This window comes from Lissotriton vulgaris, chromosome 2_1 (genome assembly GCF_964263255.1).
Source record: "Lissotriton vulgaris chromosome 2_1, aLisVul1.2, whole genome shotgun sequence".
NCBI classification, from domain to species: Eukaryota; Metazoa; Chordata; class Amphibia; order Caudata; family Salamandridae; genus Lissotriton; species Lissotriton vulgaris.
Genome location: NC_141687.1, coordinates 1,512,696,714 through 1,512,722,428, shown reverse-complemented (window position 1 = coordinate 1,512,722,428; position 25,715 = coordinate 1,512,696,714). Strand labels below are relative to the sequence as shown.

At 43.7% G+C, this 25,715-nt stretch overlaps 1 long non-coding RNA gene across 1 annotated transcript; it reads right to left on the bottom strand.

Annotated features, from left to right (window-relative positions):
- Positions 1-198: 198 nt before the first annotated feature.
- LOC147732820 (uncharacterized) lies at positions 199-1,267 on the bottom strand. The gene is made up of 4 exons (XR_015308688.1): positions 1,091-1,267; positions 823-913; positions 671-733; positions 199-575 (listed from the first exon to the last, which is right to left on the bottom strand). It is a non-coding gene; the product is annotated as an uncharacterized LOC147732820 (long non-coding RNA).
- Positions 1,268-25,715: the final 24,448 nt, after the last annotated feature.

Sequence of the window (25,715 nt, the reverse complement as noted above, 5' to 3'; positions counted from 1 at the left end):
TGGTCTTTAACCATTACTTTCACTAGAATTGAATAGATCAATACATATTCAATATTTCCACTTAGTTACGGCATATGTCTCACAGATCAACCCTATACATTCAATGTTTTTTAACACAAACGTCATAAAGAACAAAAAGTGCAACAGCAATTATTACAAATTCAGGAGCAATTTTAATTTATTGCATTCATAATTATCTCTATATGGGAGAGTTTAAGGTTGCCCAAAGAGAGCGTGCATAAGATGAAGAAATGTCAAGTACTTAATAGAAAGGGAGAAAGAGGAAAGACATACAAATATATTTACAAATTTATATACACAATAGATTAATCAGCACAATACATCGTTTTTTAATGACCTGGCCTGTGTTGTGAATTCTATACACAATTTTCATAAAATGGAGACATTGTTTCCAAAATTATATTGCACCAGAAAATGTGTTACACAATCCAGGTAATCAAAGAAAGGAGCGTCGACGTTTCGACTCGTCTTAAAGCCTAAGGGTAAGTTGGACCGTGGCCATGCGAGTCTTCATCAGGACTGAAAAATGGGCAACCAAAGGAGTAGTGTGAGCCCTGAAATTAAGTAAATATATACGTCAGGCTGTTGCACTCAAATTGCGACCAAAAATGATGTCGCAATGAACTAGGGAAAGGAAAAAGTTGCTTACCTAGTAGAATTGAAGGACCAACTAGAATTCTTCACTCTGTGTCCAAAGGTTACTGAATAATACCTAAAAACATAATAGGGTGGTCACTTGACTCACTCTCTATTGATTCATAAATAATGCTACAATCAAGAGGAATCTGGACGTGTCATTACCTTGTCCAGGGGACGTAGATGTGGGTCTATGATAACTTGATGTAGCAGGCTTACAATCTCTGCAAACTCAATTTCCAAATGATTGGTGGTCCTATAATCAAATAAAGGAACCAATTCCACTTTAATGTTGGTATTATTTTTGCAATTGTAAAAAGAACTTCACAATGACGTTCCACGATACAAGGGCTACACAATAACCCCTATTTCGTATTAAAAACTGAGAAACACGTCCCAGCAAGTAAAATACGAGCATAGGCATGTCTCTTACCCGTTAGTAAGTGGTATGGGAAGTCGTAAGTTGCTCAGCCCAAGGGTTCGCAAACAGGAATGAATCCGCTGTAAAGGGTGATAAACTGCGAGTAAGTCCAAGTTTAAATGGACTATGGGAATGACTAAACCTCCAAAAGAATTCACAGGAGACTCACCAAACTCCATAGTGTCTATTCCGAAATAATCGGCGTTTTGCAGCAACCGATGCACGCACGCCGTGTTAGTGGCTGCATGCATAGATATAGAAAGTGGACTACTTGAATCTCATACCATGGAGTGCCTACACAAGGAGGCTCTATCGATTATAAACATGCAAAAACACATAATTCATTCTGCGCTCACTAGACTAATTTGCCGAAATTAATAGCATATTTCAGGGCGTTTTTATGAGTTACAATAAACGCTCGAAATTTCAATTCTGCCATTTTGGATTGGGTGTCTTCGAATAGATTAGAAGAGCCATCTCCGATGTTATTTAAAGACTCAAAAATATTAGTAAATTCAACTTTCATGTGCCCAGAGTGTATTAGGGTTACCGAACATCGTATTCATAAGCAATACAGATTGCTTAAATCACAATTCATTTTATGCATTATGAAGCACTAAGAGACATCAGCTCTATCGATTATAAATATTCAAAAACACATTCTACACTCACTAGAATAATTTTGATGAAATTAATAGTATATTTCAGAGCGTGTTTGTGAGTTACAATAAATGCTCAAAATTGCGCTATCGGTAAGACTTTGAATAAGCACTAACGAGCGTTCTACCGCTTTTAAACTTCGAACAGGCTTCTGAATGCTTTTATTATTTTTCATTCACAGCCAAACTGCTTTAATAACTTAGCGAGACCGTTTGAACTACCTTGGAGGCTCGCAGGTAAAAAACCTTCCTTTTAACTCAATAGAGTTTGAGACCTTTAATGAACATCACGATACTCATTAGAATATATGTACTTTTTCTTTCTCGTAGGACATTTTTATTCTCAGTCTAAAAAAGATTCGCAGGTGAGCATATGTTATTTTAAAACAACGCATCACGCTAATGACGATATAAATTCTGACATTCCCTGGAAGTGACTATGAACACAATATTTCTCTTGCAGATATATAATATACAATTCAGGAAACCAATTCAGGAAATTAAATAAACACTAAAAATTCTTTATACATAGTCCCTAAAATAGGATGCCTATACAATCCTTTTCTTGTAGATTGACCGTAACCAATGAAATAAACTTCTTGATATAGGAATTATCGAGTTATCCTATACTCGTGGTACGAATCGCTTAAATTACAAACTAAAAAACACTAAAAAATTAAAAACCTCTAAGGCACCATTAGTAACTGAGTTTCCTTCTTCTTTTTCCTTTTTTCTTTAACAGACCCCCGACGAAGGGGCCTTAGCCCCGAAATGCATTGGGTTTTTTAACGCATTTATTTGAATCATGTTTGAATATGTATTGATATGATGGAAATGCAATTGTTTACTTTGTGATTAATTTTCAATGTACATGCCAGTAAAGAGAAACTTTAAATGCTCTTTGAACATCTGATAAAATTGTTGAAACGTACAATTGGAGAATTTGAATTAATTGCAGTGTGCGCTAGAGCCCTGGTGACCTTTTGGGGCCAGGCCACACATTTTGATTCACTACAGTAAGCAGGCACTAATCTAGCGCAGCACGCATACCGAACAAACACATAATTAAAAGGGTAAAGTAGAGTGCAGTACCCACATACATTCATACATTCAAAATTTCAGCTCCGCCATTTTGGATTGGGTGTTTTCGAAAGTAACATCGTGGGTTCCACTGAATTCAATTCTCATGTGCCCAGAGTATATTAGGGTTACCAAACATCATATTCATAAGTAATACAGATTGCTTACATCACGGTTCATTTTATGCATTTTGAAACACATACATAAATTAAGCCAAGTGGTCATATTAATTTTAACCTCATGCACCTTCATATCTCGAGCAAGATTAAAAAGTAGCCTGTGTAATCAGGAGTTCATTAGAGGTCTCGCATTCTGTAGGGTAATATGTGGCATATGAGAAACATCTGTTAAAGCCACCCAGTGACTCCTAACACTACACAAATTGCAAAAGGAGATCACACAGTGAATAACAGACTTGGTAACAATACCCAATTTACAGGATATGGGATCAGTTAACCTTCATAAATGAACCCCATCACTGTGACATTTTGGTTGTTATACATAAAGAGCATGCATGTCATGCATAACAAGACAGTTTTCAGCTAACTCAATATACGGGCAATTTAACAGATCGCTAGTTCCCAAAGCTGGCTAAAAATTCCACTTATCTAGATCTTAAGGAGAGCCACCTGTCTGTTACTTTCCTCCTGTTCGTTTAATCCTTTATTCACTGTATTCAGAGAGTATATCCATTTACACTCCCTCAATTTGAGTACATTCCCAAAGTCACCCCCTCGTGAGTGGATTTCAACTTTCTCTATCACCCACCATCGGAGGCTGTTACAGTCATGTCCAAAGGTGGTGAAATGTTCCACCAAAGGTGCGCCAGGTGTCTTACAACGGATGCGGCTGCAGTGCTGCAGGATTCTACATTTCACTCTTTGTGTAGTTTGTCCTACATACAGAAACCCGCAAGGACATAAAATGGCATAAATGACACCTGTGGTATTACAGTTACTGTGTTGTGTCAGGGTATATGTTTTGTTGTTATAGTTAAATGTGGCACATTCATTCGTTAGGAGACATGCCCGACATGTACCACATTTGGTGTGTCCCTTAATCGGGGGAAGACCCCAAAGTGTAGTCTGGCTCACAGTTTGGTTGGTAGACAGAAGCGATCGAACTAGATGATCCCTAACATTCATTCCCTTACGGTACGCATGCAACGGAGGAGGTGAGCCTCCTAATTCGTCACTGACCAGATGCCAATGGCGATTAATCGATTTTTCAATTGCGTTGCTTTTAGTATTGAATGTGGTGACACATACAAGACGATCTTCATTTCCTTTCTTGGGTTTGGGGACCAATAAATGTTCACGGTGGTTATGCCAAGCCCTTTTAAGAGCATTTTTTAAGAGTCGCATTGGATACCCTCGCTCATTGAGTCTTACAATAAGTAGGGAGCCTCAATAGAGAGGGCAAACAACAAGGGGGACAAGGGGCATCCCTGCCTGGTGCCCCGGTGTATCGGGAATGCCTCTGATAGCGTCCCATTAACCCTAACTCTAGCACAAGGGCTGGTATACAGGAGACTCACCTTATGCCTATACTTGGGCCATAAGCCCATACGCTCTAGCACACCCTCTAGAAACGGCCAATGTACAGCATCTAACGCTTTCTCAGCGTCTAGGGAAAGAAACCAGTAGGACTCAGCCCTGCCCTGTACCACCCTGAGCCAGTTATGGGTCCGCCGCATATTATATCTTGTGGCCCGTTCCCGGATGAACCCCGTCTGGTCCAGATGGACCAACCCTGTTACCACCCGTCGCATGCGAAGTGCCAGGATCGTGGCGTGCAGTTTTGCCACCACATTAGGAGGGAGATGGGGCGATATGATGAGCAGTCATCCGTCGGTTTCCCCTGCTTATGGATCGGAACAATGGTGGCCTGTCTGAGGTCCAGTGGGAGCTGTCCTTCCTCTTCAGCGTCCAGAAATAACCCCAGCAGATGGCGGGTCAGGAGATCCACCGTTTTTTTGAAAAATTCTGCCGGGTATCCATTGGGGCCCTGGGCCTTCCCCGGTCGGAGTTTTGCCAGAGCCATCCTAACTTCCTCCCCTGATATGTCCGCCTCCAATTCTACCTGGTCAGAGTCCTCTAGTTCCGGGAGGGTAATATGCGCCATGTACTGCATGGCATCTTCTTTTGAGCCCAATTCACGTGCTTCCCAGAAGGACTTATAGAACGCCGCAAACGCATCTGCTATCCCGGCGTCCGTGTTGGCCCATCCCCCCCTAGGGTCTTTCACCTTGTCAACCCAGCGGGCGTCTCTCTCCTTCCTACTTAGCCACGCCAGGAGCCTTCCGGATTTGTCTCCCACATCGTAGAGGCGGTGCAAAGTAGCCAGGGCCTACGTCTTTGCTTCCCCCGTCACCAATTGCCTATACTGAGTTTTCAGATTGGACAGACGCCGAAGTTGCCCCTGGTGTCTGGTATGCAAGTGTTCTGTTTCAGCCGACAGAATCTGCGTTTCCAGCGCCTGTACCTCAGCCTGGACTTTCTTTCTGTCTTCCGCTAGCCTACAGTGAGCCCTAACCCTGAGCACCACTTTAAGAGCCTCCCAGAGAGTTACTCGGGAATCCACCGTGCCAACATTTTCTGCCAGGTACACCCTCACGTCTGCTCTTAGGCCCTTCAGGAGTTTTGCGTTTTGAAGATCCCATGCCGACAGTCGGAGTGTCTTGGGTCCCTCCCTCCTTCTCCTACCCACCTCTACCAGTAGGGGAGAATGGTCAGACACGCCAGTACTCCGCCGTGTCCGACGCTTGCAGCGTCTGCCGTGCCATGAAAATGTAGTCCAGGCCACCTTATGGGCCCCGGAGAAGAAAGAGTAGGCTTTAGTGCACAGGTGGAGCATCTCCATACATCGAGTAGTCCGAGCGTGGACATAGATTTGGCTAACTAAAAACATTGTTAGCACAGCTACAGTATATCTCTGGAGTTTTTTACTTTCTTACTTGAGTGGAAACAAGAATCATACTGGTACACTGAAGCATGGCTCTGAGGTCAGGAGGAGCACGCACATTTGACTTTTCCCTTTCATGACTACTTTCCTTTCACCTGGCTGACTGTGACTGGCTGTTGTGGTAACATTTCAGTTATGTGCAAAAGTAACAATTGATGGACAGAATGCTGATCAATGCAAACATTTACCCCCAGTCACAAGGATCTGGGTTTAATCCATAGTTTTTTTGCACACCACACCACCACAGTTTGGACCGAGCCATATGTAAATCAGTCTTGACCCTGTTTCTTATGGGAACAGTGTAATAACTCGCTGACAGGTGTTCATTTGAGTAGTTAAACTTTATTGAGTTCCCACAGGAGCAACAGGCAAGGACGCCAACACAGCATCCAGAATGGGGAAAGTCTGTCATCAACCAACTGTTAAACAGGCCCCCCAGAGTCACCAGTACCTCGCAGACCCAGACATGGATGGTCACACCAGCCCCGCACCTCAATGACACGGCCACGGACACTACCCGAACATCTCCAGACACCACGCCCCGCAACCCTTGCGACTTGATGCGCGGCACTCACTCCACACACGACAATATACCATGTGCCCTAGGAGTGCCGATACTACGCCCCAGCGCACAACCCGCCCCCCGCTCCCCCCCTAGACTCCCCCACTCCACCAAGTTTGCCCCTAAAGTTTGTTTTTGAAAGAGATAGAATGTTTAGTTTGGAGTGGGTATCCCCCCCCACCAGTGGTTCATTGGGAAGACCTATGGATGACGATGTCACGACAACACATATAGCTATGGATTGCGCCGACTCTGTCGGTGCTCCCTGTGACGACCACATAACAGTTGCTACACCACAAGGTCACTGCCATGCCGAGAATAGCAGACCACTCGCCATGGACATTCCCTGCTCTGCTCAGGGGTGAACAACCGACCCTGTAGGGGATCATGAGTTAAACGTTACTGGATCACATGGTTAGGTGTGGTCGATGGGCACAGGACCACCGAAGGGGGTAGACCACTGAGCGTTTTTCTCAGGAACAATGTAGCTATGGTCATGCATTACTGTACTGTATAATCACTGCTATGTTGGTTGTAAAATGCAAACAAAAACCCAATAAACAAATTTAAACAAAAAAAATCAACCAACTGTCTACTGTAACGCCTCTCGCAAGCACGCAGGCGGCGCGAGGCCAGCACTAAACTATGTCCACGTGCAAGGCGCGCGATGGGCGAGACCATTACATATATCTCCTTTTCCTCAGAGAAGAGAGAGAGACAAAAGTACGCGAGAAAGGAGAGGAAAAGAAGGGAAAGAAGAAAAGAAGACGAAGGGAGACAGAAAGGGGGCAGAAAGGACAGAAAGAGCAGAGGGACACTAACGCCTGTATCTGGCCGGAATGTGGACCACTCTTGAGCTCCTCCTTTGAACAATCAGAGGATTACATGAATCATGAAACATACAGTCAGCAGGAACAGAGTTGGATGAAACATCTGAATCACCACTTATATTTCGCAAATCACTGTCCGTATCTTTAGTTTTTACGATCTTGTTCATGTTAAACCAGTTGCGTCCATTGATGCGAACAGCACTGCCACACACTTTGTCTACGACCACAGGTTTGCTGAACTTTGACTCACCCTTTTTCACAAAGCCCTGTTTCTTTATTATAACAAAGTCACCCACAGCAAATTCCCTGCTAGAGACCCTCTTCCTCTCATGAAAGTATTCCGTTTGCTTGGATTGGACTTCACCAACCTTGCGCCTGACCCTTTCATCCAGATCTTGGGGTGTAGTGTTGGATTTGAACCATTTGCACATCCATGCAGGTCTAAATTCCGTGCACGGCTTTCTGCCTCTAAGTAGTTCGAAGGGAGAAATACCTGTGGATGAGTGTGGGGTTGTCCTGTAAAACCATAACATAGTTCTTACCGTGGGGGGTACCACCCTGTTGTGTTCAATGGTCCATTTTACACAATCGTCAAAGACTCTATTAAGTCTTTCAACTAGCCCTTTAGTTTGGGGATGGTAAAGAGAGCTTCTAAGATGAGTGATAGGAGATTCTTTAAGAAATTCTTACTCTTCAGATGACACGAATTGCACCCCGTTATCTGAAACAATAGATTTGGGGAACCCATCTCTCATGAAAATCTCTTTCAAAAAGTCAAGAATCTCCTTAGAGTCAGCTCTGGGTACAAACTTAACTTCAGGCCATTTTGTGTAATAATCCATCATTACAATGGCAAATTTGCACTGATGCAGCAAGGTATGGAAAGGTCCTAAAACATCAATGCCCAGTTTCTCCCAAGGAGCTTCAGGGAGTGGTATAGGAGTGAGTGGAGGAATAGACGTGCGGAGACACTTATCGCTGCTAGTACAAATGGTGCACTCCAGCACAAGGGTATCAATGTCCCTATCCATTTGTGGCCACCAAAAGTGTTCTTGCACCCTGCGTTTGGTAAGAGTGGCTCCCAGGTGTCCATCGTGTGCTTTATTAGGGATGGTGTTTCTAATGCTTACAGGGGGTATTAACTTATCAAATCTGAAAACTAGTCCATCCTCTAATGAAAGTTCATCACTGATCTTTACAAACGGTTGTAAAACCACATCAACATTCCTTTCTTTTGGCCACCCCTGGATTATGTATTTCTTTATATCCTTCAAGATTACATTATTGTCCATAGCTGCATACCAACTCTCTTCTACCACTGAACACAAATTCTTTAACTCAACGCTAGCTATTATACACTCCTCTTTTTAATCATACTCAATTTCCTCATCACAATGAACAGATTCAACTGGTGCTGGAGGTATGCGCGACAGAGCATCAGCCCTGACATTTTTTCCTCCTGTACTGTGTGTGATTTCAAAGTTGAATTGTAACAGTTTTGATGCAAGACGAGCTATACGTGGTGTAGCATTGCGATTGTTGGTGTTTCCCAAGATAGCAACCAACGGTTTATGGTCAGTTTGTAAAGTGAATTTCTTGCCCCATAGGTAGTTCTTGAACTTTTCAATGCCCCACCAACATGCCAAAAGTTCTTTTTCTATGACTGAGTAATGTGTTTCTGCGTCCCTCAGTACCCATGATGCAAATCCAACTGTATGTTCCTGATTCCCGACATCCTGTGTCAAGACTGCACCCAGCCCTTAGCTGCTAGCATCCACTGTCAACGTGCATGGAACAGAGGGTTCAAACGGTTTCAATGCTCTGACTGTGCTCAGTTGTTCTTTGAGCCATGTAAATGCTTGTTCACAGTCACTGTCCCACACAAATTAATTTCTTTCTTTCAACAATTTAGAGATGGGCCGTATTTTAGTATCATAATCCTGAATGAAGCGAGCATAAAACTCCGTCAGACCAAGCAGGGATTTGAACCCAGCTTTGTCTTTTGGAGCAGAAACATCCAGGATGGCTTGTACAAGACTAGGCTTAGGTGTGACCCCAGCGCTGGAGATGGTGTGACCCAAATACTCCACCTTGTCTTTAGAGAACACACACTTTTCACGTTTGAGAACAACTCTGTGCTCTTGTAAAATGGAGAGTATTTTACTCAAGGTCACATCATGTTCAGTTTGATCTTTAGCAAATATTAGGACATTATCCTGAATGATCGCTACATTCTTTATGTCTTTGAGTAAGTTGACCATGACTCTGGAAAACTGAAGCTGCTGAAGCCAGGCCAAACGGCATCTAACAGAATTGGAAAATACCTGACAGGGAGTTGAAGGCTGTGAAATGAAGTGAGTCTTGCCTGCTACTACTCCTAGCATTTCAGTTATGTTGGGTAAGGGGTGCGAGTCCACCCAAATCACCTTATTGAGACTGCGTAAGTCAATAAAGATTCTCAATTCATTTTTTTTTCTTGCTACCACTAAGGACGATGACCAATCTGAGGACTCAATGGGTTCAATCACACCTCTTTTGTGCATGGACATAAGCTCCTTTTCCAAGTCTTCCCTTACGCTGAAGGGTACACTTCTGATTTTATGTTTCACCGGTACAGCATTATCTCTTACCTTCATTTTATGTCTGAACCCTTTGATTCTTCCCAACTCACCATAGAATACTTTGGGATATTTGTTGAGTAAGTCTTCCATACGGTCGTGATCACGGATCGCTAAAACCTGTTCTCTGGCCCCTGGGCATAACATCAAGCTAAACAGACCTTGATGGAACCAACCTACTATGTTCAGGCCATGCACTGCCACTTATATCTTCCCATGTATGTGCGTATTTTTAAATACCATAACATCCTCAAAGTATCCTAGGAGGTCAATTTTGCGCCCTTCGTAGGATACTGGTTCACAATCCGGTTGTTGAAGAGGTCTTTTCCCCCATTTCTCTCTGAAGAGAGATTCCGTTATCATGGTGATACACTCACCTGAGTCTACTAGGAGTCTCAAACTTTTGTCACCAACCTCAATCACAACATATGGATCAACACAATCATTTGGATCTCCTCTTTTAACTCCACCGTCGTTCACCACAAGCATCATGTCCTTTAATTCACCAAGGGTGTCATCGTTGTCGCTGTCACTTGAGTCTTTGACACACCCTACACGAACATTTCCTTTTTTCTGCGTCTGACACACTTTTTCAAAATGCCCCATCTTGCCATTTCTGCACCTAAAACATATATCAGTTGTTTTGAAAAAATTATTTTGTTGAAAGGCTTTCTTTTTCTTGAAATTCGAGAGACGTACAGGAGTGACCATTTCTGTATTTTTGTTTTCCAGTTCTTTGATGGATGTCTGCGAAGTTTCTATGCTCTTCGCGATGTGAATGGATTCATCAAGAGAAGGGTTTTCTAAAGAAAGTAGTTTTTGTCTAATCGATTTGTCAATACATTTGCTTATGAATTGGTCACGAACCAGCTGTTCGCTGAAGTTCTCAAATTCGCACTCTGCCACCATTTTCCTGAGAGCAGTTATGTAGGTGTCAACATCCTCCTCCATCTTTTGAGCCCTTTTAAAACATTTGTGTCTCAACACTACTACGCTAGGTTGTTTATCATATCTTCTCGCTAATTTTTTCACTGTACTTTGGTATTCATCTAGTTTCTCCTCTGCTTCATTTTCTGCTTCTGGTAAGTGTTTGAGAGTGTCCCTTCCTTCAAACCCTAATGAGTGTAGCAATAAAAACTTTATCCGTTCTGGTCTGAATCTATGCGCACCAATTGCCCCTAGATAATTCTCAAAAGCATCAAACCGTTTTCTCCACACAATTGGTGGTTCTCCAGGCGCATCCAGAAACGGGGTTGGACATATTGCATGTTGTGAAGACTTAAAAAAAATAGTCAACTGAGAACACCACACATTTCTCTTTGTTGTAACACTCAAGGTTACAAGTGTTACAGATAAGAATTCCTTTAATTTCTAGTGCATTTTCCACGCTTTTTCAAAAATGTCACTTTAATGTTCACTTCTCCTTTTATTTTAATAATATTTAATATTCAACTCCTCAAAACTCCTCATTTTCTTATTGTAAGGTGTGCGTGTCACTGTGTTTTTCGTTGCACGCCGAAAATTTAGCTGAATGATAATATATTTAAAAAAATAATCGAGGTACCTTTTTCTCTTGTGCTCTTCACACCAGTTCAGTTCCCCACGAACATGAAGCATTACCTCAGCGTTTTTGTCCGTGCTCCTTAACTTTCTACACCTCACTTGATAACGTCGCAGGGGTTAAGCCGGTCGACAGGAAGACTGACAGGGGCGGTTCAGTCAAGCGCGTTCATCAACCCCCGTTGAATGTGTCAACAGCGGGCGGGGAGAACTCTTCACAACTCTTACATACGCCTACTTCAGCGACGCTCCTCCCCTTCACAACATCGCGCAGTCTCCCAGCGTGAATTCACTTCTTCTGTCCTCTGCACCACGCTTCGCTGACCTGTCACAGTTTCTTCGTGAGTATTCGTTATTTGCCTTACTTTTTTGCAGCGTTTCTTTTTTTCTTGGTGGGTTTTTTGTGGGAACTCGTTCAATTCGTCACCATAAACGAGTGTAATAACTTGCGGACAGGAGTTCATTTGAGTAGTTAAACTTTATTGAGTTCCCACAGGAGCAATGGGCAAGGACGCCAACACAGCATCCAAAATGGGGAAAGTCTGTCATCAACCAACTGTCAACTGTAACGCCTCTCGCACGTACGCAGGCAGGCAGCACGAGGCCAGCACATAACTATGTCCACGCGCAATGCGTGCAATGGGCGAGACCATTACAAACAGCCCAGCCCGAACAGCCAAGCCGCGTCCTCCCTGGACCGGAGACAAGCATCCTGGGACCGGTTTCGGGCATCACCCCTCATCTCCCAGCCTAGCTTGAATCCAGTGCTGCAGTGAGCAAGGAAATCACATCTAGGCATACCCTTCACACTTATGGCGAACAAATGCGAAAGAAACAATGCTTGTTTCCAGTCCAGGGAGGACCAGGCCTAGCAGATTGGGCTGGACTGTTCCCATATGGACCACGGTCAAGACTGATGTGCATATGGCTGGGTTCAAACTGGAATGGCATGGGGAGCAAACAAACAATGGATTTAGGCCCAGATCTCTGAAATGGAGTGAATGTACGATATTATTCTGCATTCTGTCCATCAATTGTTCTCTTTGCATTTGTCACACAGAGTGGAATGGGTATGCCCAGATGTGGGTCCTGTGCCCTCCATGCCACTGGAGTCAAGGTATCCTGGCTGATGAGGGGTGAAACCCCGAAACCAGTCCTAGGATGCTTGTTTTCAGTCCAGGGAGGGCCTGGCCTGGCAGTGCAGGCTAGACTGTTCCCATAGAGAGCGGGGTCAAGGCTGATTTGCATATGGCTGGGTCCAAACTGGAATGGCATGGGAGCAAACAAATTGTGTATTTAGGCCAAGATCTCTGTATTGGGGTGATTGTATGATATTGTTTTGCATTCAGTCCATCAATTCTTCTTTTAGCATTTATCACCACGAGTTGGGCGGGTAATGCCATATGTAGGGCCCATGCTCTCCATGCCACTGGAGTCACTGTAGCCTGGCTGATTAGGGGTGAAACCCCAAAACCGGTCCTAGGATGCTTATTTCGAGTCTAGGGAGAACCTGGCCTGGCAGTTCGGGCTGGACTTGCATATGGCTGGGCTCAAACTGGAATGGCATGGGGAGCAAAAAAACGATGGATATAGGCCCATATCTCTGTACTAGGGTAAATGTATGACATTGTTCTGCATTCTGTCCATCAATTGTTATTTTAGCATTTCAGTTAAAGCAGAAGGAACATACCATATTTAATGGTTTCCTACAAGGGGAGAGATGCCTACTGTCCTCTCCTGTCAAAAGTCTGCCTAGTCGTAACCTAGTCTTTTGCTCAGTCCATGTGGAACATACATGGGAATGGCATATTTACTCTGCATGATTAAGTAGGTTGAGCCTGGAGGGGTGTGTTTTAATTTACTGCATGGGAACTCCTGTGTGTAGATGACTCACAAAATGGGGACTAGGTGTGGTCCTCCTTAGGTTCTTTGTTGTCTGAAGGAAAACCATTGAACATCCCAAACTCCCCTTTGAAAGTAGCCGCAGGGTGTGGGTGATCTTTCCTGTGTGCAAAGGAAGCCTTCAATAAATTGGATTATTATTTGGGGTGGGTGATTACTCATGTCAAGAAACAATCAAAACCCATGTCAGAGTGAACCCACAAAGTCACTAAATAAGCCTGAGCTCAGCCTCCTGGTAGATATGGCACAGAGCAGGCAGACAGGCTTAACGTGGAGCTATGGGAAAGTATTTATGGGTATATGCATCAAAGTTTTATTTTCCCATTTCTAAATGGCGATTTTTTAGAAATCGGTATTTGGTAATTGCGAAATGCAATGCATCAAAACAGAAAGCAAATAGCGATTCTCTAATTGCGATTCCTTAAGAATCTCAAATGCAATTAGGGAATCACTATTTGCAATTGTGACTCTATTCTTTCCTATGGGCCTCCCATAGGTGAGAATGGTCTTACATTGCCTAAATTGCAATTACCTAATTGTAGGTCTGCCATTCCCACGTTAGGCATTTTCAAGATGGGAGACATCTTCTGCCAAACTAAAGATGAGGGCGGGATGGGTGACGGGAATGTACTATGGTAATCCGAGTATCCTACCACATCTAACCCTAAAATTCAGTTTTGGGCAGTCTCTGTACCTCCAATAAACCATGAGACAGAAGTGTGGTAGCACAAAGCAGGGTTTATCCAGCAACCAGACAAGGGCTACACAAAAATTGTTTTGCCACCGTTTCCCTGCCTTTCAAATGTGCCTGCAGTGTTGTATGTAAAGATTTACAGTCCTGTCAAGTAGGATTAGACGCGCCAGCAGCATCTGAAACTGTAATGTCAAAAAGAGGCCAACTGTAATTGGAGCCTGCCTGACTGGGGAGACAAAGGAAGTGCCCTGTGCAGGTGTCAGCTAACATTTGCCTGTACCAGGTGTCGTGAAGTTTCCACCTCATGGTAGGAACTGGGCGAATGTGGACATCATAAACGTTGGGATGGTGCCAGACTGATTCTATGCACTTCCTCAGGATATGTTGTTCTGTAGATCAGCTAGCTCATAGTGCCTAAACCTAGTTAGGTGGCAAATGGTTTCTGGAAACCACTGAATTTGATTAGGGGCATACCAATATCACCATGTTGGAAGTGGGAGCACATGCAATCTATAACTGGTTAGCAGGGTTAAAGTGCACAGAGTTTTACAGCCAGCAAAAATGTAGGTCCAGCACAAGGTGAACTTTCTGGGGTGACCCTGCAGAATGTCACATTTAACACAGACGAGTGCTCAATGGAGGACCACCCCTGGGTATCCAATTTGTTGGATATAATGGCCTCACACACCCTTGCGAGTGTCATGCTTCATCATCGGCAATGCTCCTCGTTGGGCAGGCGGTGCAATGCCCAACGGGCTCACCTCAAAGAGGGGCTCTATATCGGAGATCTTTTATCCAACTGCCTATGAGTGAAGTGGGGGTGAGGGGCCAGGACAGAGTAGATAGTGTGGGTGAGGATAAAATGTGGCACAAGGTACCGGAAAACAATTTTATTCTGGTGGTCCTCTGCCACAAGTAAAATCAAGGTGCTCGTGGGAACTGTGGTTTCCCAGAGTGGACCAGGGCTAAAGTGCAAATGGTGTGGTCAACATGTTTCTCGCTTCTAGTACATTGACTGCGATTCTTCAGGACCTAGTAATAAACTACAATCTACAAAACATGACCTAATGATTAGTATCAGTTTATATACAGCACATAAGTTGTACTACCTGTTTGACACTGCTCTTGCCTAGAAGGGGGAGATAAAGGAGAACATTACCACAGGTAAGTAACAACATGTGACCCTGTAGTGATCGTGAACACACTGTGAAAAAGTGACATACTAGTGTGACTAGTATGTGATTAAAAACAAGTTAAAAACTGGTAGTATCCATTAGAACTTAATCGCAGACCCAAGGGATCAGTTGTACTGTTACTCACCTAAAGGTTAGAGTTATGGGGTGTCAACAGTACCCGGTGGGTCTGACATCAAGGAAGAAGCCATAAAGGTTGAGGCTGAGGAGGGAAGGATAAGGGTGGGATGATATTAAGGTAAGTAGTAACTTAATATGCTGGGCGCATGCGTATCCTGCTACACGGAAGACCTGGTTTGACCCTTGTAGGAGTGTCCAGTGTCCAGTATCAGTGTAAAATAAATTCAAAGGAGCCATTGTGTGTGGGGTATCTTAAGTCTATGCAACCCTTTAAAAATTCTAAGTCATTGCAATCAGCGTTTAGAATGTAATTAGTAAAACTTATATGAAGCGGTATACATGTGCCCCAGTATCAATGCATGCGTTTCTTGCTACACGGAAGTAGTACACCAGTACACTATCTACTCTGTCCTGGCCCCTCACCCCCACTTCACTCATAGGCAGTTGGATAAAAGATCTCCGATATAGAGCCCCTCTTTGAGGTGAGCCCGTTGGGCATTGCACCTCCTGCCCAACGAGGAGCATTGCCGATGATGAAGCATGACACTCGCAAGGGTGTGTGAGGCCATTATATCCAACAAATTGGATACCCAGGGGTGGTCCTCCATTGAGCACTAGCCCTTATACCTTAGTGACCTTCTCCTTCTTTCTTCCTTTAGGAACAGCCCAGTCATCTCCTTTGTTGTCTTCATATCTGGGGCTACGACTGTGGCCGGACCTTCCATTCTCTTCTCTCTGAATGGTAATCAAAGCCCTACTGGATCACAATTGATCCTTGTCTTCCCCTACCCATTGTTACACATTTAACACAGAACCATATTCTTTTCTTTCTTACGTTCTACCCGAAAGTGTAATTGGTTACAGACGTTTGTAGTGGCTGATAAGAATGCCACCTTTAAACCTTTATTTTCCACCTCCTCTCAAAGTATTCCAAATTCCAGTCCTTCTTTTTGCTTATTTTGCAAATTAAACACTATTGGTGAGAGAATGGATATCTTTTGTACTTAGGGGAATGTTATGCTTCAAGTTATGGAATCTGCATGCTTTGAACAAAGGCCCATTCACCAGCTGTTGATAGTGGCTGAGGGATGCTCTATCTGAGCTTTTTTTCAAAAGATCTCAGTTTGTAGGTGCATTGCCATCTTGACGCAACATTGGCAATGATTTGATAGTGGCTATTGGATCAAAGTTGGGGTACAACTGCAACAGGAAAACTAGTTCCAGAGGGGTGGCACCCTTCTAGGGCATTACAAGGTGAAATGCTAAGGCTTTTCAAAGACCGGCAGTGCTCAATAGGGCTTTCATGCTGGCTGTCACTGGAGATGCTGAAAACAAATAGTGCATGAATACAAAGAAAGAGGAAGAGGATGTATGATTTAGTGATGTGTGTTAAAACTTGCAGTGTCAATCGGGGACTGTAGAGCACATCGACAGTTTTGAAAAGGTCAAGAAAGGAGAAATAATGTATGGACACAACATGGTGGTTAAGGAAGTTTCAGGAAATTCTGTTAAGTTGTTAAGTGGGCAGTGGTGGTGTTTGGAACTGGGTGTCTAAATCTATGAACGCTACGCCAGCTCAGGTGGGAGCTGGTTTTAAGCAGCCAGAAACTTTTGTGGTTCTAAAATTAAATTTCGAAATTGTATGTATGTATGTATGTATAGGCATTTATATAGCGCACTACTTACCCGGAGGGTCCCAAGGCGCTTCGACCGCTGCGAAACCCTTCCTGGCTTACCTGAGAGATGGTCCCTTAATGAGTATCTCCAGGGTGAGACCAGGCATCCCCGGCGGTCTGGTGGGGCCATTAGTGAAGATGAGGCAAGCTAATGCCCAGAGTTGCCGAGTGTGAACGCTGATCAGAGTGGGCACCGAGGCGAGAGAATTATCGAGTCCGCTGACCCTGGTCTAGAAACCTGCCGCGCCGGGAATCGAACCCTGGTCCGGGGCCGTCCTCTGCTCTCGGGTCTGCCGCCTCTAACCAGTGAGCCACTCTACTTCACTATTCTATTCTATTCATAGCCTGTCAACTATAAAGATTATGGCATTACTTAATTGTATATTATTCTTACTTACGTTTTGTTTCTTTGCCTTTTTCTTGTTTTTTTAGCTTTTGGACAGTGGTATGATTATGGTTTACTGGAAGTAGATTCGTCACTTCCTTGATACTTTAAGTATCTTGTGTTTAGTGCCTTTCCTCCTTGGTTATTGGAATACTATGCTTCACATAATAAGTTACCTGCTGTTAATGGTGGGTGACAGCTGTTCTATCACGGTGGTTCTAAAACAGATTCTTGTTAGTAACTGCATTTGCTGTTTGGTCTCAATAAGCAGCCTATGTGAAACTCTACAACACTCCAAAATTTACACCTAACATGACAGCATGATCCAACTTAGGAACCCACAACACAGCACTGAAGGCAACTAATACAAGGTAAAATGAAAAACTTACTAACCTAAAAAGGAAGGGTTGCAATCCTGTATCAAAAATGAAGAAGGGCAAACTCTGAAACCATAAAGATTTTTGTTTTTAATCTGCATAAGGAACTGTCACAAAGACATCAAATGCATTACGAAATGTTTCTGTGATCAGCTTGCTATTGAGCCTGTATGCAACCTATGAACTTGTTTTAAATCTTTAAAAAGATACGCAATATAGTAAATCTGAAAAATTAGCCTATTGCATAGCACCAGTTACCTTACTTTTAATAGAAGATTTTCAAGATCAAGAAGGCTGATACCAAAGATGATAGGAGTCTAGACCAATTCTTTTTCTTCTCCTCTCTGTCCCCCTCTTACGTGTTACATTCAGCTTGAACCTGAACCAAGTGAGAGATATGGACAAAAAGACGAAAGTGTCAAACAGTCCATCTTCCTTGTGGTCAGCACAGTTGATCAAATAATTTCTCAATTATACTAGCCAAGGAACTGGCATGTGTGATTAACATCTAATTTCAACATGAATCTGGAGCGAGCCCCCTACAGGAAGCAATAATCAATTGTCTGTTAGAAAACCACCTGCTGTCCTTCTGTCCTAACTATAAACCACACCTACCATTCTTAGGGGGGGGGGGAATGAAAAAGTAATTCATTAAACAACTTTGAACATGCATGCAGCACTGTAAGCTCTCCACTGTGAACATCAATCAGGATTCAGACAGAAAGTGGGATCAGCATTGACAAGCAGGATAACTCCAATCTGCCTTGGGTCAGAACCAATGAGCGTCTCTGAATCTGATCGATCTGTCTGTTGCTTGTGGTAGAATTAATCACCAGGTCCTCCTTTGAGGACTGGAGTGTCATGAGCAGCTCTAGACCGGATTGACTTGCTCCTTTCCAACAAAAGCCAACAGATCGCAGTCTTTTCATTTGAATCTAACAAGAGATCAGTAATGTGGGTTCTTTACTGTCCTTGCTCCTTTTCAACGTGTACATGACCCTCCTACCCATGTCAGTTACACATGTATGTAGATGACACATACATCTTCCTGTGGCTAAAGAGTGACAAGAATAGGACTATGTTAAGAAGCTTGGAAAACATTTTTGTGGCAAAAGAATAACTTTCTGTTTCAGGACAAGGAAAATAAACATTCTTCACAGGGAAGCTAGGACCAATGCTTTCCTTCTCTCGAACTGACTGCTGGCGTTTGCATAAGCCCCATTTCAGACATGCAAAGTAAAACATCTGGGTGTCCTATTTTACTCGTAAATGTTCTTCGTCATCCAGATTACCTCTGTTGTGAAAACTACAAATCTGTAACCCTCTTTGCTAAGAAAAATTGATCTATTACTTTAACAAAAATGCCATCCATTGACAAACGTCTCAGTCCTGGAGCATCATCGCTGCTAGCACTCACTAAAATGACATGACAAGAAACTTCAAAGATTTAAAAAACCAGGCTGCCAGGTAGGGCTTAGATTTAAAATTTCACAAGCATGTAAGCTCTACATCTATGCCTCTCCATTGGCCCCCAACCCAGCACATGAGCGACTTCAGAGTTTTGTGTACCATGCACAAGACCTTCCATGGTGAAGGACCCCTTTACTTGCAATAACCTAAACCCTCTCTACCGACCTAGAAGGGACTTAAGTTCTAGAAATGCTGCGTCCCTCTGCCACAGCAATCCCAGATGACTATACCTCTGAGGAAGGCCCCTTAAAGTCCTATGTCCTTGTCTTTGGAATGGCCTTTTCATAACTTCATGGAACGAAGGAAATGGTCACACCTGCTCAGAAAGGCCGTCAGGACACCGATATACGAATGGGACCATCCCCCTAACTGCCCCCCTCATATAGCGACCACACCCAGAGTTTCAACAGTACACATCAGCACAAACACCACTGATAGAATTACTAAGAGGATAATGTGGAACCTACAGCCCTACTCCAGTCCACGATCTGTTGACACCTTGTGATTTATCCACCAGAGAGCTCTCTTTGGCGATAACAAAGCAACATGGTCAGAGCTATAGGGCGCTGGGAAGTGGCTACAAAGCTGCATGGTTAGTGCTAAACACAACTCCAAAATACAAAATAATAATAATAATAACCCCAACTGGGGCTGCAGCATGAAGTCAAAGTCTAATCACTTAACTGCATCTTAAATTCTTAAATCCCAAACCCTTCCTCAGGGGCACGACAGTGAGGTAGTACAAAACGTCTTTAACGTTAGTAGTTGTAGTGCGGAATAGTGGAACCTTTTTACTTTCCCAATGAAACATGTTTCCAAATAAAGCAACAAGGCGATTCGTATTTGCTCTTTTCCATGCATTCCATGTCACTGGCTGTTTCTCCTGGAGTTTGCAAGAACATGCTATATGATGATACATATTGCTTGTTTGTCGACCTCTACAAGTTCTGCAGTGAAATAGTAAACCTTGACACCAGTATGAGAACACCAGTATTTACCAGACAGCTTAATTTAGCACCTTGGAAAGGTAAAGTAGTACACAGTTGTTTTCTCCTTTCTTTGTTAAAGACAATCAACTATCACTACTCACCCCTGAAACCTTCCTTTGATTTTGCCTGCACCCTGGGTTGCAGCCATATATAGCCAGAAGGCAGTGCAGGCTATGAAATCATACATGCACAATTCACTTGTAACCAGTGAACAACATGGCTTTAATTGTTCCTTGGTGCATGCAGTCTGACTGACTCTGGATGGTGTTGAGAATCCAAATAAAACTGAAGAATGTTATTGTCTTTTGTCACTTGTGAAAATGCCTAAATGATGACTGACCAACGTAGAAGGTCAGATGACAAGGATACCAATTTATCCTAGTTCCTTCAGAATTTAAAATATGGTCTGGCCTGCACTCTGGTTGGCTCTGGATTAAGCCACTGGAAAAAAATGCTCTGATGAGGGTCAGATGTCGAATATTGATGGTTTCATCGTATTTTACAGTGAACACGCTGTGTGTTCCTTGGTCGAATGCAGGACATTGCCCAGTAGAGCCAGCACCAGTGAATCTTCAAAGGGTGCGACAGACTCCTGAAATTTGAGCAAGAAATGGTAATTTATTTTTAGGCTTCCTGTTTTCCCGTTTTTCTTGATTTTTACAGATAAATACAGACAGAAAACCATTTATTTTCTTGTCTGTATTTATTTTTAAATGTGGATAAAAACGGAAATTGGGTGCTTTTTGAGTGATTCTAAATACACTTTGTCATGACTGCCTGGTCAATAACTGCGTGTATTGATATGTAAGGGGATTAAAAAGAAAGGAATTTAGGCAAAGAGGCTTCAACAAATTCATCGCCTATTCAGGTTCCTGAAAACTCCTTTTTAAAATACATATTGGCACTCCCCCAAAGCTCCTCAAATTTTAACTGTCACTCTGAATTAGGCCTCTGTTATATCTCAGATTTGATCAAAGTAGAGCCAGTGCTGTTATGGCACAGACTCTGGACTCAAGAGGCAACACATTTAAACAGAGCTGTTCTGACAGATATTCTAAAACTGGAAGGTGCTACCAAAATACCTTGGGTGAAGTATGTGTTCAATTTTTTGAAAGACATCGGGAAAGAGGAATATTTTGCCAACCCTTTGCATATTTCAGATATTTCAAGAAAAGAACTGAAAAAGGAATGTTTAACCCTTCTAGAATCCCATCGGGTTGCTGTGGAGGTCCTAAAACCCTCTGTTCAGCAGCACCAATTGATTTTAGCATCTTTTAAGATTCAGCCCTATTTAATCCATGCTAATAACAACTATGAGCGCTTTTTACTTTCACGCTTCAGATTCAATATCTTCCACAGATTGGTTAGTTTTCCTATAATTAACAATTGGACGCATGATCTATTATGTTGTCCCTGTGATGTCTCCCCCCAAAGTACCATTCATGTATTCTTATTTTGTAAATTATACAATGAAATGAGGAAAATTGTTTTACTGCCACTCTTAAGAGTTTTAGGATTTCGTCATTGCCGTGCGGCGATGATTAGTATGCAAGCGCTAGATAATCATGTAACTGTAGCAACAGTAACTTTGTTCCTAAAGAATGCGATGACTATTAGGAAACGTATGATCACATAACTACACTTTTCAAATATATTTTAATTGTAACTGCACTTTTCTGCTTATGAATCCAATGAATTATTGTATTTTTATATTCTATTTTTAAAATTGTAAAATTGTAAATTACTTGTACTTTTATGATTGTCTACAACAATCGAATAAAGATATTTTGAATTGAATTGAGTGATTCTAAATACACTTTGTCATGACTGCCAGGTCAATAACTGTGTGTATTGATAGGTAAGGGGATTAAAAAGAAAGGAATTTAGGCAAAGAGGCTTCAACAACAGGAGTTATGCACAAGGCTGATACTGAAATGTGCATATTTTCATATAAGTGCATTAATTTATCTTCTGCGGGTGCTCATATCACTGAAACCTGGCAGGCTTTCAAGTATGAGGGCATATTTATTAGTTAATTAAATATGGAAATATACCAGTTTCAGCTTTATTTCTTCACAAAACCTTTGTAAATATGGATAAATACAGCTAAAGTTGGCACAAAATAAATATGGATAAATACAGGCGGAAATGTAAAAAAAGAAACCGTAAAACCGGGAGCCCTCATTTATTTTTAATGCAGTAGCCTGCCACAACACGTCTCCCCAGCAGGCAGGCCACAAGTTTCAACTTGAAATTCTCCCTAGATGTGCTGTCCCCCGTGCATTTCAATATCATTTTAGAGAAGTGTTCTAAAGGCTTTGCTAAGAAACTCACCACAAAGCATTATATTATGGGCCCGGAGGGTTATGATAACAAGGAAAGTTTATCCTGGAAATACAGACCGGAGCTGATGTTCTTACAGGCCAGTGAACACAAAGGAACCATTCTTTGCAATGGTGCATGTGTCCCCTCGCAGCTCACTTCGGTCAATGTCTCTCCTGCATATTTGCAGAGCTAAGCCGAGATTAACCACTTATTGCTGACAACTATAGTGCAGGTCTTGTGCACAAGGGGTAACATAGCATTGCTCCTCCATCCAAAAAAGGCACTCTATGTTTTTCCATCTCGTTGGTACCCGTTGTCTATACATTCTTTCAAAGCAGGAAGTTTGCTAATTGGAAAGAACCTGACGTTCTGTTTTATCAAATCATCCTGCTTAGACCACATCGGAAAATGACTAAACTTCTATTCTGGAGCCCAAAGCAGTAGTTTTTTCAGCATGACTAAAGCATCCCTACACACAACGCTGGGCTAATAGTCCTCATTCAGAACAGATCTGCTAATTGCTTTCTTAAAAATGTATTAGTTGCAAGAGGTTCTGGTGGTATCAAAGCCAGTGTTCCACGTACCCAGTAATTCTAGTACAGTGGCAATTTTACAGAGGCTTCTAGCAGCCCCTTCCACTATGTTGTTGGTTGACATTTAAGAGTCATAATTTGCTTTAGTTAAACTAAGTTTTTATTGTGAAATTAAAAGCTTAGTTTTGTAATGTTACTACAGATAACGTGGGTCCCTTCTCAAAAATCTTAGGGGCATATTCTCAAGGATTTATCGCTGAGTTAGCAGCACTTTATCGGAGCCTATGTCGCGACAAATTCATCGCCCCATTGACAAGCTGGTGCTAACAGCCGATATTACTAGTTTACCTGCGATAGCAGCCGCAAAAAAAATCGCCACAGATGAGCCCAGCAACTATCACTAATGAGATGCAGAGTAGGTGTTCCCGTGCAAAAAGCCGTGATAACACCACTCCGCAACATTCTCAACGACCAGCCAGATCGACGATAAGATCCCAAAACAGGCAATAAGGCGCGTTAGCAGCAGGAATTTAACACCTGCTCTTACCTGGTGTAAAGTCGGATGACAACCGGCACCAGAAAAGAGAGCCCAGCCCAGAGCCACACCTGAAGAACAACAGATGCCATGGAGCCACTGATCATGCAGCTCGGACACCCAAGAGGGCCACAACACCCACCGCCACCACCCCCAGGACTCCCCCCCCGCCCTACCCAGGGCAACACCCCAGACAAAGATATGTTACATCAACTTCACGAAATCATGGACAAAACAATTCGCCTGATGTCGCACAAGAGTCATGGTGGGTCTTCTCAGGACAATCTGTAGGTCACAGCCTGCAAGTCAAAAGTCTAGATAAGAAGGTGTGTCATGCACTCATCAAAGGACAGAGAGAGAGAGCGAAAGAGAGAGAGAGAGAGAAAGAGGTAGAGAGAGAGAGAGAGAGAGAGAGAGAGACAGAAATGGAGAGAGAGAGAGAGAAAGAGAGGGGGAGAGAGAGACGGAGAGAGAGAGAGAGAGAGAGAGAAAGAGAGGGAGAGAGAGACAGTGAAAAGAAGAGAGGGAGAGGGAGTGCCGACACGGCGGACCCAGGCATCACTGCTCACCTGCTGCCACCGGTGTGTCTCCAACCACGTGACGGTATGCACTGCAGTTCACCAGATCCCTTATCTGACACAGAGTCAAGGTTTATGAATGACAGAGTACATACAATTGCACAGGCCATCATCGCTTGCCCGCCCCTTTGCACAAAAGCTGCTGCACCTCAGCCCCTCCCGCCGCCCAGTGGTGATTGCCCGCCCCTTCGCACCCAGGCCTCACTGCTCACCTCACGTCACCGGCGTGTCTCCAAGAGGGCCCACCTCGTGCTGGTGCAAGCTCCAAGCCTGTAAGGCCTGCAGCCTTGGCACCTTCCACATCATGCAGCCCAGCTCCTCGGGCCACCAGGTCACACACTTGATTCTGGGTCTTGATTTCGCTACGGCAGAGATCATATCAGTGCACACAGCATCATCGCTGGCTGCACACCCGCTCAGCCCTTTAGGTGCCACCAACTCTGTGACCCGCGAGGCAACGCCATGTGCCATTAGACCAGCACTGCCCACAGGCTCAGACCTACACTGTGGTCCAGCAGGGCTCACACAAATCCTTACCAGTCCGGACCGCCCAGACGAAGCATCATCACAGGCTGCTCACCCGTTCAGCACTTAAGGTGCCCCTACCTCAGTGCACCGAAAGTCACCGTCCCGTGGCAGTGTGCCTATTCTGGCCTCAGTGTATCCGGTGCCACCAAGTCTGTGGCCCTCAACTCATGGGCCCTTTATGATTGAGTCTCGTGGTGGAGAAGCCATCATGTCACCTTCGGCACTGGGGAATGTAGCAGGGCCCTAGGCCCTCATGCAAGAATAATAACCACACAGATACACCCATATGGAGAGTGGAAAAGGCGTCCAGCACGTGCGCCCGGCCCTTTTTATTGGCAGGGTCACATGTCTTGTGATGCGTGTGCTGAATGGGTGTGGTGTGGGTGTAAACAAGCTGTGAGGAAGTGGCTGTGGCATGCTGACAACTACCTGGGACATGTAGCATTTTCGTCCCCCCCTGTGAGAATAAGCGGAGTGGGCTGGCCTGGCGTATGCCAGTCCAGCATAAGGGTGTGAACAATGAACCCGGGATTCTGGGTGTGGTACTGTCCTGGGCTGGACATGGAAGTAACTAATGCTTGTGTCTCTGTTGTGGTGTCGGTGCCACCCGGACCGCAATCGGTAATGTGTCACCCTGTCACCCTGTGACCCAAGTCCCACATCATGAGCAACATGGACGTAAGGGGAAATCACTGACCCTACATTCATCCATACTTCTACACTTGAAAGATCATAGACATGACACATCTGGGTGAATATAAATGTTTAATGCACATTCAGTGGAGTGTTGTAGCTGGAGCAGTACAGGGCCATGCAAACCCCACTTTACATTGTTGGCCCCTGGAGGGCCAGCCAGAGTACTTTAGGGAATGACAAGTTCATCGGAAGAGGAAGAGTACAATCCCCAGTCTGAATGCTGTGTCATTGGTGACCAAACAGACTATGGCAGTCCATGTCGAGGTCCAAGGTGAGTGTCGCAGAGTGTATTGGGAGACAGTGAAGGTGATGATGCAGAGGGCAGAACCAAGCAGAAACCGGACCTATGGCGGAGATGAATGC